This window comes from Bombus fervidus, unplaced genomic scaffold, assembly GCF_041682495.2.
Source record: "Bombus fervidus isolate BK054 unplaced genomic scaffold, iyBomFerv1 scaffold0028, whole genome shotgun sequence".
Taxonomy (NCBI): domain Eukaryota; kingdom Metazoa; phylum Arthropoda; class Insecta; order Hymenoptera; family Apidae; genus Bombus; species Bombus fervidus.
Window position 1 is genome coordinate 175,001 of NW_027212591.1, and position 15,000 is coordinate 190,000.

Here is a 15,000-nt window from a genome sequence, read left to right on the forward strand (position 1 = left end):
CTCGTCAGAGCTTCATGAAGGACGGTCCACGATCGCAATTGATCGAAAGACTCGCGTGCCTTCCCACTTGCCACTGACGGCGGAGTATAGGCGCGACGCTTCAGCGCCATCCATTTTCAGGGCTAGTTGCTTCGGCAGGTGAGTTGTTACACACTCCTTAGCGGATTCCGACTTCCATGGCCACCGTCCTGCTGTCTTAAGCAACCAACGCCTTTCATGGTATCCCATAAGCGTCGACTTAGGCGCCTTAACTCCACGTTTGGTTCATCCCACAGCGCCAGTTCTGCTTACCAAAATTGGCCCACTTGGCACTCTGATCCGACAATTGTATCTCGTGGCTTCATGATCCAAGCAAGCCAGAGATCTCACCCATTTAAAGTTTGAGAATAGGTTGAGGTCGTTTCGGCCCCAAGGCCTCTAATCATTCGCTTTACCAGATGAGACTCGTACGCGTTCGATGAGAACGGACGAGTGCCAGCTATCCTGAGGGAAACTTCGGAGGGAACCAGCTACTAGATGGTTCGATTAGTCTTTCGCCCCTATACCCAGTTCCGACGATCGATTTGCACGTCAGAATCGCTACGGACCTCCATCAGGGTTTCCCCTGACTTCGTCCTGACCAGGCATAGTTCACCATCTTTCGGGTCCCAACGTGTACGCTCTAGGTGCGCCTCTCCTCGCAATGAGAACGAGACGCCCCGGGAGTGCGGGGCCGCATTGTCTCGCGGCCCATCCTCCCTCGATCGGACACGCGCAACCCACTCAGGGTGGGCACGCGCGCCGATTTTCACTTTCATTTCGCCTTTAGGTTTACAAGTCCCAATGACTCGCGTACATGTTAGACTCCTTGGTCCGTGTTTCAAGACGGGTCCTGAGAGTACCCAAAGCAATAGCGTCGCCGACCGGTAATCAGAGACTCGGCCAGTCCAAGAAATCCGCCAGCCAACAGCTGCCGACGCCCCAGCACGGAATTAAACTCCGTAAAAACTGAGAACGATCGACGATGCTTGCGGCGGTCTAGACGCACACACATTCGAGAATGGATTGGTTGCGGCCCGATACCGTCTAGTGTACCGTCGTGCAGTCGGCCGGGCGACCGAGGGTCTGCCGCGTGCGCCGAAGCGACGCGACAGTCACCCGCTCGGGCCGTAGACCGACACACAACGGGTCGCGACGTTCTACTAGGGGAGAAGTGCACGACTACGACGCCGGAGCGTTCGAATCGAAGGTGGCGTGCCCTCGCCAATGGAACCACGAAGGCCCACCCGGAGCATCGCTCACCAACGATCACCGACGCCGTCGACGATGAATCTCCCCATTCGATCTTTTGGGTTTCTCAGGTTTACCCCTGAACGGTTTCACGTACTCTTGAACTCTCTCTTCAAAGTTCTTTTCAACTTTCCCTCACGGTACTTGTTCGCTATCGGTCTCGTGGTTGTATTTAGCCTTAGATGGAGTTTACCACCAACTTAGGGCTGCACTCTCAAGCAACCCGACTCTAAGGAGAGATCCTCCCGAAACGCGTTCCGGTCACTACGGGCCTGGCACCCTCTGTGGGTACATGGCCCCATTCAAGATGGACTTGGACGCGGTTCGACGTCACGGGATAAACGGATCCTCCCGAACACTACATTTCCCAACGGCGGAACCGCGGGATTCAGTGCTGGGCTAATTCCTGTTCGCTCGCCGCTACTAAGGAAATCCTTGTTAGTTTCTTTTCCTCCGCTTAGTAATATGCTTAAATTCAGCGGGTGATCTCGCCTACTCTGAGGTCGCTTCAACGTCACGACACGGTGACAATTTTTTTTTTTCAAAGAAAAAAAAATTTCGTGCCATGTGGGCGCGATTCGAGAAAAGCAAGACGGTTTGATAACAATGCGACAGAGGGTCTTTATTTTTATTTCTCTCTCCGAGAATCGCCTCAAAGAGAAAAAAAAATAAAAAAAAAAAATTAATTCGAATAGAATCGAGAACCTTATATTCTATCTCGATCGAGAAACGTTTTATGCATCTCGCCAAAGTGCCTTTTAAACTTCGTTCGTCGTATCATGTTCGAGCTAAGACTCACGCAAGACACCCGTAACGATCTCCGGTTTTTAACGCCCGTCCTCTTTGTATAATATATATATATATATATACACGTGTTATGTATAATATATCTCCCGTAGCCGTTTCTCTCTTCTCGACGATTCCAGCGGTTCCTTGTTTTCGCCTGTTATTGCTGGCACAGAGATCGAACACGCGACATGTATATAACATATCGGTTTCTTTGCTCTGTACCAACGACGAAAACGCACGGGAACTCACGCAAGTGGAAAAGCGAGCGCGAGACGTACACAACGGGGTGAATTTATTACTCGGGGACTGGACGACCGGCGATACGTTAGGATGCGCGGTCCAGCGATAGACGACGAAGAGACATGGGATGACCAACGATCTCTTTTTCTCTAAAACTCGGAGCGCCGAATCGCCTTAAAGCAAAAAAAAATCACACGCGCGTACGTCGTACGTACGGCGCGTGTATACCTCGTCTCTAATCAAGTTTCGTTAGTCTTTCTCGAGCCTCGCCAAAGAGGATCGTTCTCTTCCTCTGCGCGATCTCTCCGTGCCAATGTCAGAGATTATTCTCTCTTTCGCACGACGACGAAAACGACTATTTTCGACGATCCGAACAACTTTGTAACGGACTCACATGCACATCTTAAAATCGGGTACAGAAACGTTGCGCAACACCGTGAGCTTTTCTCTTCTTCGTCACCCTTAAATATAGCCGATCGTAGACGCACGCTAGATCGTAACACACACTTTTCGTTGATTTCCGACGAACGTGGCTTTGGGCCAGGCGCGCGGGCAGAGAGATACGCGACCGACGGGGAAAAATTCGTCCCGATACATGTACGCGTACTCTCCGATCTCCGCGCAACGCTGGGGATCATCTCCCTAAGTCATCAGCGTTCGAAGAAATCTCGTGTGTCCGTTCCCGGATCTACGGCTTTCTCTGGGTTCACGAAGAACAGAAAAAAGCACAGAGGATGAAAAACGCAACGACGACCCATCGATGCGACGGTCCTCGTTGTCTTCTCGTCAGTCGTCTCGCGCCTGCAGAATACATCTCTGCCGCACGAACAGACGGAGTGGGTATTCGATCCCTGGGGCTGTACGAGTAAAAACATCTTGATGAAAAGACGGTTGTGTTTCTTTAAGGCACACAGTTTTTCGTTACGCCACCAAGTTTAGGTTTAGGTTTTAATATCTTGGTTCTCTTTTCTCTCCTCTCTCGACTGACTTTGTTCAAAAATATTTTTGCTTTCTCTCAGTCTCGCCAAAAATTCATTTAAGACGACGTCGGGGGCGCGGTCATTCGTGCTTATCGAAGACTAACAAAACGTAGCAGAGGCTGATACAAAAAGAAAAAAAAAATCGGCCACGAAGAAAACTCGCTCTGTGTATCTCGATAACCGCGTCGACGACGACGGTTCTCTCCGCGCTCTTTTAATTCGTATCCTTCTTCTTGCGCTTCGTCCGACTCAGAAACGTTCGTAAAACACGAACGACGGCGGGTTGTCAAGCCAAGAAGGGACAGAGAAGAGACGGAGGTAGTTTTGCGAGTCTCCCGTGAACGCGATAGATTTTTCATATATATTTGTATCGAGAGCATGCGTACGCCGGTCTCCACACGATCCAGCGACGAACGCCGACGAACGTCCAACAATCGCTCGTACGTCGCGTACGAGCCCTCGACCGCTCTTTAATTCGTATTCTTTTGCTTGGCGCTCGTCCTCCGACTCGGAAACGTTCGTTTAAAGATAAAACGAACGACGGCGGGCTGTCGACGAGGCAAGAAAGAACAGAGAGAGACGGACCGAGAGCAACGATACGCAACGCAAGCAGTCTTAGGTTTACGTGAGCAACCCTCAGCCAGGCGTGGTCCAGGAATTGTATCCGTGGACCGCAATGTGCGTTCGAAATGTCGATGTTCATGTGTCCTGCAGTTCACACGTTGACGCGCAATTAGCTGCGTTCTTCATCGACCCACGAGCCAAGTGATCCACCGTTCAGGGTAATCGTTTATGCATGGATTTTTGTTTGTGTACTCAGGTTTTTGTACTCTTATTCTCGGTTCGAAAGAAGCCGATATCCGACAAACGTCCGACCAACGGGAATCGAACGCGCGGAAGTCGCCATATGATTGACGACACGAAAATACGTTCGAAAACGAAATCGGACGGACTGCGCGACGACACACGCAGCCCGCCGACCGGGCGTAAAGTGCATTATAATATATAACAACCAACGAGATCGAAGCTCCGTTCGTCAGGAAACGACGGGGATATAACACCCGATTCTGAATCCTCTGTACAGCACACGATCTCGCGAAGAAAGCGCACGGTGGCTAGCCCATGATATATATATATGTTCGTTCCTCTCGTCCAGTTATTCGAAGCAAACAGCCGATATGCATCTCCATCGTTCGGGTAAAAAAAAATCGATGGGACGCGCACGGTCGTAGTCTTCCTCGCGCGGTCGTTTCTTCCCGATAGCCAGAAGCAGAGTTTGAAAAACTCTAGCGACGGAACGAGGCATTAGACTCTCGACAACGAGGATAGAGAGACGGCCGGCGATCCCCTCTGAATCGACTTCGGTGGTTCAGGTAAAAATAAAAAAAATCGATGGGACGCGCACGGTCGTCGTTCCTCTTCCTCGCGCGCGGTCTATTCTTCCCGATAGCCAGAAGCAGAGTTTGAAAAACTCTAGCGACGGAACGAGGCATTAGACTCGCGACAACGAGGATAGAGAGACGGCCGGCGGTCCCCTCTGAATCCACTTTGGTCGCTCAGGTAAAAATAAAAAAAAATTCGAAAGGGACGCGCACGGTCGTCCTTCCTCTTCCTCGCGCGGTCTTTTCTTCCCGATAGCCAGAAGCAGAGTTTGAAAAACTCTAGCGACGGAACGAGGCATTAGACTCTCGACAACGAGGATAGAGAGACGGCCGGCGGTCCCCTCCGAACGGATGGCGACAACGACGACTAAAGCGCGAAAAATCGCGACGAAAAGGAACGCATCTCCGTTCAGGTGTATGTGTGTGCGTGCGTTTAAAAAAAATTCGATGGGACTCGCAGCCATCGGCCTCGCGCGGTCGTTTCTTCCCGATATCCAGAAGCAGAGTTTGAAAAACTCTAGCGACGGAACGAGGCATATGACTCACGACAACGAGGATATGGACAGGCGGTCCCCTCTGAACGGGTCGACGAGACGATGGTAAAAGAGACGAACCGGACGAAACTTCCGTCGATCAGGTAAAAATAAAAAAAAATTCGATGGGACGCGCACGGTCGTCGTCGTCGTCTTCCTCGCGCGGTCGTTTCTTCCCGATAGCCAGAAGCAGAGTTTGAAAAACTCTAGCGACGGAACGAGGCATATGACTCACGACAACGAGGATAGAGAGACGGCCGGCGGTCCCCTCTGAATCGACTTCGGTGGTTCAGGTAAAAATAAAAAAAATCGATGGGACGCGCACGGTCGTCCTTCCTCTTCCTCGCGCGCGCGGTCTATTCTTCCCGATAGCCAGAAGCAGAGTTTGAAAAACTCTAGCGACGGAACGAGGCATTAGACTCGCGAGGATAGAGAGACGGCCGGCGGTCCCCTCCGAACCAACTTCGTCTAGTTAAGAATCGTTACTCTTTACCATCACTCGCACTGGTATATATCTTTTCGGGCCAACATCCACGCAATGCGTTTTCGTTCTAGGTTACCCGATCCACGAGTACGAACGTACAACGTGGTTTCGTTTTGTCGAACATCGTATATCGTTCGCCGTTGAAACGAACGACAACGAAACGACATAGGAAGAACGAACGCCCTTTGGGTAGGAAGCACGTTTCGAGGAACGACGAGAGTTTGGAGAGACGCGCGAGATAGCTGGAGACGCGCAGATATAGGTATCCATGGATCTTCGAAGAGAACCTTCGAAGATATATAATTCGGTATCCTTTTTTTCTGCGGCTCGCTATTCGCGTTCTTTCGCTCTCGTCGACGACTCGTTATAGACGCTTCGTTCGATCCCAAAGAGCAGTCTTCCTTATGTCCCGTTGCTAGGAGGTGAGGCCTACGCAACGCAACTACGAAATATAGAAGAGGTGTGAGCAGTGATCTCTCCGACACGAGGCACTTTAGAGATTTTAGTTTATATATTATATTGTTCGTTCGTTGGATTTCCACGATGCAAATACGAAATACGAGATCGTGACGGCGGGTCTTTCTGTGTACGACCTCACGCAGGCGCCTCGATCGCATTTCTCATTACACGTGGTTTCCACTGTAACTTTTAGTTTTTTCGATATGTGTTCAGCTCAAGTTCCCTCACATATCGTTATTATTATTATTATTATTAATAGTAGCGGTTTCGTGTTATAGGATTCGGAGACGGCGGGTCTTTCTGTGTACGACCTCACGCAAGCGCCTCGAGAATCTTTTTAAGTTTTTCGTTTGTTATAATATTATTCGGAGACGGCGGGTCTTTCTGTGTACGACCTCACGCAGGCGCCTCGAGAATATTTTTAAGTTTTTCGTTTGTTATAATATTATTCGGAGACGGCGGGTCTTTCTGTGTACGACCTCACGCAGGCGCCTCGAATTATTCGTGTAAAAGTATATCTCTTCATCCCGATGATCGAGAGAGAGTGCCACACTCTTCGTATAGTTTCGTAACTGGAGCGTCTCTCACCTCCTTATTGTAAAAAATTTGGCTTTTGTCAAAGTATATAGCTTGTTAATACGTCGTATATACTTTGTGTCGATATAGGAGGAGTACGGCTCCTTACCGACGATATTATATATATTTTATTATACAGTGTTCAAGTCAAATATATTCTTTGTGTTTTTGTATTTTTCGTTAATGATCCTTCCGCAGGTTCACCTACGGAAACCTTGTTACGACTTTTACTTCCTCTAAATGATCAAGTTTGGTCATCTTCCCGGTAACATCGGCAATGCTTATCACATTGGCCGCGCACCAGTCCGAAGACCTCACTAAATCATTCAATCGGTAGTAGCGACGGGCGGTGTGTACAAAGGGCAGGGACGTAATCAACGCGAGCTTATGACTCGCGCTTACTGGGAATTCCTCGTTCATGGGGAATAATTGCAAGCCCCAATCCCTAGCACGAAGGAGGTTCAGCGGGTTACCCGGGCCTTTCGGCCAGGGAAAACACGCTGATTCCTTCAGTGTAGCGCGCGTGCGGCCCAGAACATCTAAGGGCATCACAGACCTGTTATTGCTCAATCTCGTGCGGCTAGAAGCCGCCTGTTCCTCTAAGAAGATTTGTTTGTACGTTGGTAGTAAAAACCCGCCGACCGAAGCCGGGGGCCTTCGAGATACCATAATTTACGTCTATTTAGCAGGCTAGAGTCTCGTTCGTTATCGGAATTAACCAGACAAATCGCTCCACCAACTAAGAACGGCCATGCACCACCACCCACCGAATCAAGAAAGAGCTATCAATCTGTCAATCCTTCCGGTGTCCGGGCCTGGTGAGGTTTCCCGTGTTGAGTCAAATTAAGCCGCAGGCTCCACTCCTGGTGGTGCCCTTCCGTCAATTCCTTTAAGTTTCAGCTTTGCAACCATACTTCCCCCGGAACCCAAAAGCTTTGGTTTCCCGGAAGCTGCCCGCCGAGTCATCGGAGGAACTTCGGCGGATCGCTGGCTGGCATCGTTTATGGTTAGAACTAGGGCGGTATCTGATCGCCTTCGAACCTCTAACTTTCGTTCTTGATTAATGAAAACATTTTTGGCAAATGCTTTCGCTTCTGTCCGTCTTGCGACGATCCAAGAATTTCACCTCTAACGTCGCAATACGAATGCCCCCATCTGTCCCTATTAATCATTACCTCGGGGCTCCGAAAACCAACAAAATAGAACCGAGGTCCTATTCCATTATTCCATGCACACAGTATTCAGGCGAAGGTAGCCTGCTTTAAGCACTCTAATTTGTTCAAAGTAAACGTATCGGCCCACCTCGACACTCAGTGAAGAGCACCGCGATGGGATATTAGTTGGACCGCCCCGCGAGGAGCTAAGCCCACCGATAGGACGTACCACATAATGCCAGTTAAACACCGCGAGCGGTGAACCGACACTGTGACACACAGATTCAACTACGAGCTTTTTAACCGCAACAACTTTAATATACGCTATTGGAGCTGGAATTACCGCGGCTGCTGGCACCAGACTTGCCCTCCAATTGGTCCTCGTTAAAGGATTTAAAGTGTACTCATTCCGATTACGGGGCCTCGGATGAGTCCCGTATCGTTATTTTTCGTCACTACCTCCCCGTGCCGGGAGTGGGTAATTTGCGCGCCTGCTGCCTTCCTTGGATGTGGTAGCTGTTTCTCAGGCTCCCTCTCCGGAATCGAACCCTGATTCCCCGTTACCCGTTACAACCATGGTAGGCGCAGAACCTACCATCGACAGTTGATAAGGCAGACATTTGAAAGATGCGTCGCCGGTGCTAGATGACCATGCGATCAGCACAAAGTTATTCAGAGTCACCAAAACAAACGATGGACGAACGGACGAGCCATCCGCCACCGATTGGTTTTGATCTAATAAAAGCATTCGTACCATCTCTGGTACGAATCTGTTTGCATGTATTAGCTCTAGAATTACCACAGTTATCCAAGTAAGTTTAAGTATGATCTAAGAAACCATAACTGATTTAATGAGCCATTCGCGGTTTCACCTTAATGCGGCATGTACTGAGACATGCATGGCTTAATCTTTGAGACAAGCATATGACTACTGGCAGGATCAACCAGGGAACTTTGTATTTTATATATATATTAGAGTCAAAAGACTCTCTTTTTAAAATAGCCTCAGAGTGTCGTAGGTGGGTCCGTAACACCGTACGACGAGACTTTTCGTTCTTAGTGAACGTTCGACGACACCCTTTTAATTCCCGTTGTAACGTCGAACGCCACTACTCTCTCTCCTCTCATTTCGCCACTCTCTTTACTTTCTTTCGTTCGTTTGATTGTTTGTGTGGAATATTTTAAGATCATTCTGTTCATAGGATCATTCTGTAAGAATGGTTTGTTGGTTGAACGAATATGCCTTAGCGGTAAAAAGCACGTAAACTGCATGCTGAACGTACCGTCCTCGTAAGAAACATATTCGTTCGTTCTTTTGATATTCTCCAATCAGAAAGAACGCACTTCCTAAAAGGTAGTACGCTCCCCATTAGCCTTTCGTATGTTTAAAACGTACTGCGTACGCTATAACATAAGTTTTGGAACGGTCTCTGCCGAACCAGCATGAATTGATACTCAGTTAGTAACAAGCACACTGCCCTAACTTTTTTTAAAGTTAGTGCGAGCATACAGGATCCAGCTTCCCGACTAAGGGGAACCTTGCCACGTTATTTGGTCATTACGTCCAGGACAGCGACCCGCGGCGCAGCAGTGTAGAGAAAGAGTCGATACGAGAACGAAGGAACAGTCGAGAAATAGCAAAAAAGTTCACTAAGACTCGAGGAGCGGTGACTGAATTCTCAACCGAGGCCGTAGAATAGCCACGCGCTCGACGCTGTTCCGTCCGGACCGTCCGACTCGACGTGTCTCTTATAGATACCAAAGCGCCGGCCGGACGGTCGGCGCCGGCCGGGCCAGCGGCCGGGCGCTTACCATGTAAAACCTCCGTTAGAGCGTACCGTCGGACTTAGTCTCTGAAACGCTCGACCACTTTTTTCGAATAAACTACCCTTAGAAAACATCCTATCGTCGAGATATTTTAACGCACCGCTTATTTTAATATTTCAAACGAGTTTTTATCGAAAAATTTAATTTTTTTTTTTTTTTCAAAATCGCATCAGTAAACCACCTCTTTTAACGAATACGGACAAAAACCACGTTCTTAATCGATTAGAACACGTTAAAACAACGAGAAATATGCAAAAAAATATATACCTTGCAACGTTAATTAACGAAAAAATTAAACAAATATCGCAGTCGTGTCAGTTCGACGGACACTAATTTTTTAAAAAATTCGAAAAAAACGTTTAATCCAGTTGTATTTAATAGAGATATAACCGTTTCTGCAAAAATATTTATACCTTATAACGCTTTTTAACGAAATAACTCGAAATAAGCTTTTCGGACTTTTCCGCCGGCCGAAATTTTTCTAAGTCCCAACGTACCGTCGGACTTAGTCTCTGAAACGCTCGACCACTTTGTTCCAATAAAGTACCGTTATAAAACGTCCTATCGTCGAGATATTTTAACGCACCGCTTATTTTAATATTTTAAACGAGTTTTTATCGAAAAATTTAATTTTTTTTTTTTTTCAAAATCGCATCAGTAAACCACCTCTTTTAACGAATACGGACAAAAACCACGTTCTTAATCGATTAGAACACGTTGAAACAACGAGAAATATGCAAAAAAATATATACCTTGCAACGTTAATTAACGAAATAATTAAACAAATATCGCAGTCGTGTCAGTTCGTCGAACACAAATTTTTTAAAAAATTCGAAAAAACGTTTAATCCAGTTGTATTTAATAGAGATATAACCGTTTCCGCAAAAATATTTATACCTTATAACGCTTTTTAACGAAATAACTCGAAATAAGTATTTCGGACTTTTCCGCCGGCCGAAATTTTTCTAAGTCCCAACGTACCGGTCCAGAATGAGACAAAGTTCCAAAGGCCCGGTCGTATCCGTCCGTTTTTTTTTAACCTTCCACGGACGAAATAAACGTTTAATCCCGACGTAAAATACAATAATATAGCGATTTATATAAAAATATTCATACCTCATAACGCTTTTTAACGAAATAACTCGAAAAAACTTTTCGGTCCGAAATTTTTCTAAGTCCCTACGTACCGCTCGAGAATGCGACTAAGTTCCAACGTCCCGGGCGCGATCATACTTTTTTTATATAACTTTTCAGCGACGAAATAAATGCTTAATCCCGATGTAAAACGTCATTTTAAAGCGATTTATGCAAGAATATTCGCACCTTATAACGCTTTTAAGCGAAATAACTCGAAAAAACCTTTCGAATAAAAAATTTTTTTTTAACGTTTTCGGGACCAAATAAACGTTTAATCCCGACGTAAAATATAATAATATAGCGATTTATATAAAAATATTCGTACCTTATAACACTTTTAAGCGAAATAACTCGAAAAAACTTTTCGGTCCGAAATTTTTCTAAGTCCCAACGTACCGGTCCAGAATGAGACTAAGTTCCAACGTCCCGGACGAGTTCGCACTTTTTTTATATAACTTTCCAGCGACGAAATAAACGCTTAATCCCGACGTAAAAAGTCATTTTAAAGCGATTTATGCAAGAATATTCGTACCTTATAACGCTTTTTAACGAAATAACTCGAAAAAACCTTTCGAATAAAAAATTTTTTTTTAACGTTTTCAGGACCAAATAAACGTTTAATCCCGACGTAAAATATAATAATACAACGATTTATATAAAAATATTAATACCTCATAACGCTTTTTAACGAAATAACTCGAAAAAACTTTTCGGTCGAAAATTTTTCTAAGTCCCTACGTACCGGTGGAGAGTATGACCAAGTCCGACGGGCCGAGTCGCGTCGGTCCACTATTTTTTTTTAACGTTTTCAGGACCAAATAAACGTTTAATCCCGACGTAAAATACAATAATATAGCGATTTATATAAAAATATTCATACCTCATAACGCTTTTTAACGAAATAACTCGAAAAAACTTTTCGGTCGAAAATTTTTCTAAGTCCCAACGTACCGGTCCAGAATGAGACTAAGTTCCAACGTCCCGGACGAGTTCGCACTTTTTTTATATAACTTTCCAGCGACGAAATAAACGCTTAATCCCGACGTAAAAAGTCATTTTAAAGCGATTTATGCAAGAATATTCGCACCTTATAACGCTTTTAAGCGAAAAAATTCGAAAAAACGGTTCGATTAAAAATTTTTTTTTAACGTTTTCGGGACGAAATAAACGTTTAATCCCGACGTAAAATATAATAATATAGCGATTTATATAAAAATATTCATACCTTATAACACTTTTAAGCGAAATAACTCGAAAAAACTTTTCGGTCGAAAATTTTTCTAAGTCCCTACGTACCGGTGGAGAGTATGACAAAGTCCGACGGGCCGAGTCGCGTCGGTCCACTATTTTTTTTTAACGTTTTCGGGACCAAATAAACGTTTAATCCCGACGTAAAATACAATAATATAGCGATTTATATAAAAATATTCATACCTTATAACACTTTTAAGCGAAATAACTCGAAAAAACTTTTCGGTCGAAAATTTTTCTAAGTCCCTACGTACCGGTCCAGAATGAGACTAAGTTCCAACGTCCCGGGCGCGATCATACTTTTTTTATATAACTTTTCAGCGACGAAATAAACGCTTAATACCGACGTAAAACGTCATTTTAAAGCGATTTATGCAAGAATATTCGCACCTTATAACGCTTTTAAGCGAAAAAATTCGAAAAAACGGTTCGATTAAAAATTTTTTTTTAACGTTTTCGGGACGAAATAAACGTTTAATCCCGACGTAAAATATAATAATATAGCGATTTATATAAAAATATTCATACCTTATAACACTTTTAAGCGAAATAACTCGAAAAAACTTTTCGGTCGAAAATTTTTCTAAGTCCCTACGTACCGGTGGAGAGTATGACAAAGTCCGACGGGCCGAGTCGCGTCGGTCCACTATTTTTTTTTAACGTTTTCAGGACCAAATAAACGTTTAATCCCGACGTAAAATATAATAATATAGCGATTTATATAAAAATATTCATACCTCATAACGCTTTTTAACGAAATAACTCGAAAAAACTTTTCGGTCGAAAATTTTTCTAAGTCCCAACGTACCGGTCCAGAATGAGACTAAGTTCCAACGTCCCGGACGAGTTCGTACTTTTTTTATATAACTTTCCAGCGACGAAATAAACGCTTAATCCCGACGTAAAACGTCATTTTAAAGCGATTTATGCAAGAATATTCGCACCTTATAACGCTTTTAAGCGAAAAAATTCGAAAAAACGGTTCGATTAAAAATTTTTTTTTAAAGTTCTCGGGACGAAATAAACGCTTAATCCCGACGTAGAAATACATAATATTGCTATTTATGTAAAAATATATACGCATCATAACGCTTTTAAGCGAGATAACTCGAAATAACTTTTTGGACCGGAATTTTTCTAAGTCCCTACGTACCGGCCGGGGGATCGACGAAGTGCCAACCGCCCGGTCATGTCGGTCCGGAGGGGGCAATTTTTAAAAAAAATAAAACGAAATCGTTACGTTCGACTAGAATTCGTCGAACCGTAACGATTTCTATAAAAATATTCATACCTCGTAACGCTTTTAAGCGAAATAACTCGAAATAACGTTTCGGTCCGAAATTTTTCTAAGTCCCTACGTACCGCTCGAGAATGAGACTAAGTTCCAACGTCCCGGACGAGTTCGTACTTTTTTTATATAACTTTCCAGCGACGAGATAAACGCTTAATCCCGATGTAAAACGTCATTTTAAAGCGATTTATGCACAAATATTAGCACCTTGTAACGCTTTTAAGCGAAAAAATTCGAAAAAACGGTTCGATTAAAAATTTTTTTTTAAAGTTCTCGGGACGAAATAAACGCTTAATCCCGACGTAGAAATACATAATATTGCTATTTATGTAAAAATATATACGCATCATAACGCTTTTAAGCGAGATAACTCGAAATAACTTTTTGGACCGGAATTTTTCTAAGTCCCTACGTACCGGCCGGGGGATCGACGAAGTGCCAACCGCCCGGTCATGTCGGTCCGGAGGGGGCAATTTTTAAAAAAAATAAAACGAAATCGTTACGTTCGACTAGAATTCGTCGAACCGTAACGATTTCTATAAAAATATTCATACCTCGTAACGCTTTTAAGCGAAATAACTCGAAATAACGTTTCGGTCCGAAATTTTTCTAAGTCCCTACGTACCGCTCGAGAATGAGACTAAGTTCCAACGTCCCGGACGAGTTCGTACTTTTTTTATATAACTTTCCAGCGACGAGATAAACGCTTAATCCCGATGTAAAACGTCATTTTAAAGCGATTTATGCACAAATATTAGCACCTTGTAACGCTTTTAAGCGAAAAAATTCGAAAAAACGGTTCGATTAAAAAATTTTTTTTAAAGTTCTCGGGACGAAATAAACGCTTAAACCCGACGTAGAAATACATAATATTCCCATTTATATAAAAATATTCATACCTCGTAACGCGTTTTAGCGAAATAACTCGAAATAACTTTTTGGACCGGAATTTTTCTAAGTCCCTACGTCCCGGCCGGGGGATCGACGAAGTGCCAACCTCCCGGTCATGTCGGTCCGGAGGGGGCAATTTTTAAAAAAAATAAAACGAAATCGTTACGTTCGACTAGAATTCGTCGAACCGTAACGATTTCTATAAAAATATTCATACCTTATAACGCTTTTAAGCGAAATAACTCGAAATAACTTTTTGGACCGGAATTTTTCCAAGTCCCTACGTACCGCTCGAGAATGAGACTAAGTTCCAACGTCTCGGGCGCGATCGTAAATTTTTTACGGCACCTTGCGGGGACGAAATAAACCCTTAATCCCGATGTAAAACGTCATTCTAAAGCGATTTATGCAAGAATATTCGCACCTTATAACGCTTTTAAGCGAAAAAATTCGAAAAAACGGTTCGATTAAAAATTTTTTTTTAACGTTCTCGGGACGAAATAAACGCTTAATCCCGACGTAGAAATACATAATATTCCCATTTATATAAAAATATTCATACCTCGTAACGCTTTTTAGCGAAATAACTCGAAATAACTTTTTGGACCGGAATTTTTCTAAGTCCCTACGTACCGGCCGGGGGATCGACGAAGTGCCAACCGCCCGGTCATGTCGGTCCGGAAGGGGCAATTTTTTAAAAAAATAAAACGAAATCGTTACGTTCGACTAGAATTCGT

At 44.4% G+C, this 15,000-nt stretch overlaps 3 non-coding genes across 3 annotated transcripts in view; all 3 read right to left on the minus strand.

The window, feature by feature from the left end:
- LOC139997069 (large subunit ribosomal RNA) overlaps positions 1 to 1,775 on the minus strand; it is a 4,173-nt gene extending 2,398 nt beyond the window's left edge. Inside the window, exon 1 of the ribosomal RNA XR_011802549.1 lies at positions 1 to 1,775. This exon is cut by the window's left edge and continues 2,398 nt beyond it. This is a non-coding gene — a ribosomal RNA (large subunit ribosomal RNA).
- Positions 1,776 to 3,908: 2,133 nt separating this feature from the next.
- LOC139997044 (5.8S ribosomal RNA) lies at positions 3,909 to 4,063 on the minus strand. The gene has a single exon (XR_011802525.1). It is a non-coding gene; the product is annotated as a 5.8S ribosomal RNA (ribosomal RNA).
- Positions 4,064 to 6,893: 2,830 nt separating this feature from the next.
- LOC139997060 (small subunit ribosomal RNA) lies at positions 6,894 to 8,817 on the minus strand. The gene has a single exon (XR_011802540.1). It is a non-coding gene; the product is annotated as a small subunit ribosomal RNA (ribosomal RNA).
- Positions 8,818 to 15,000: the final 6,183 nt, after the last annotated feature.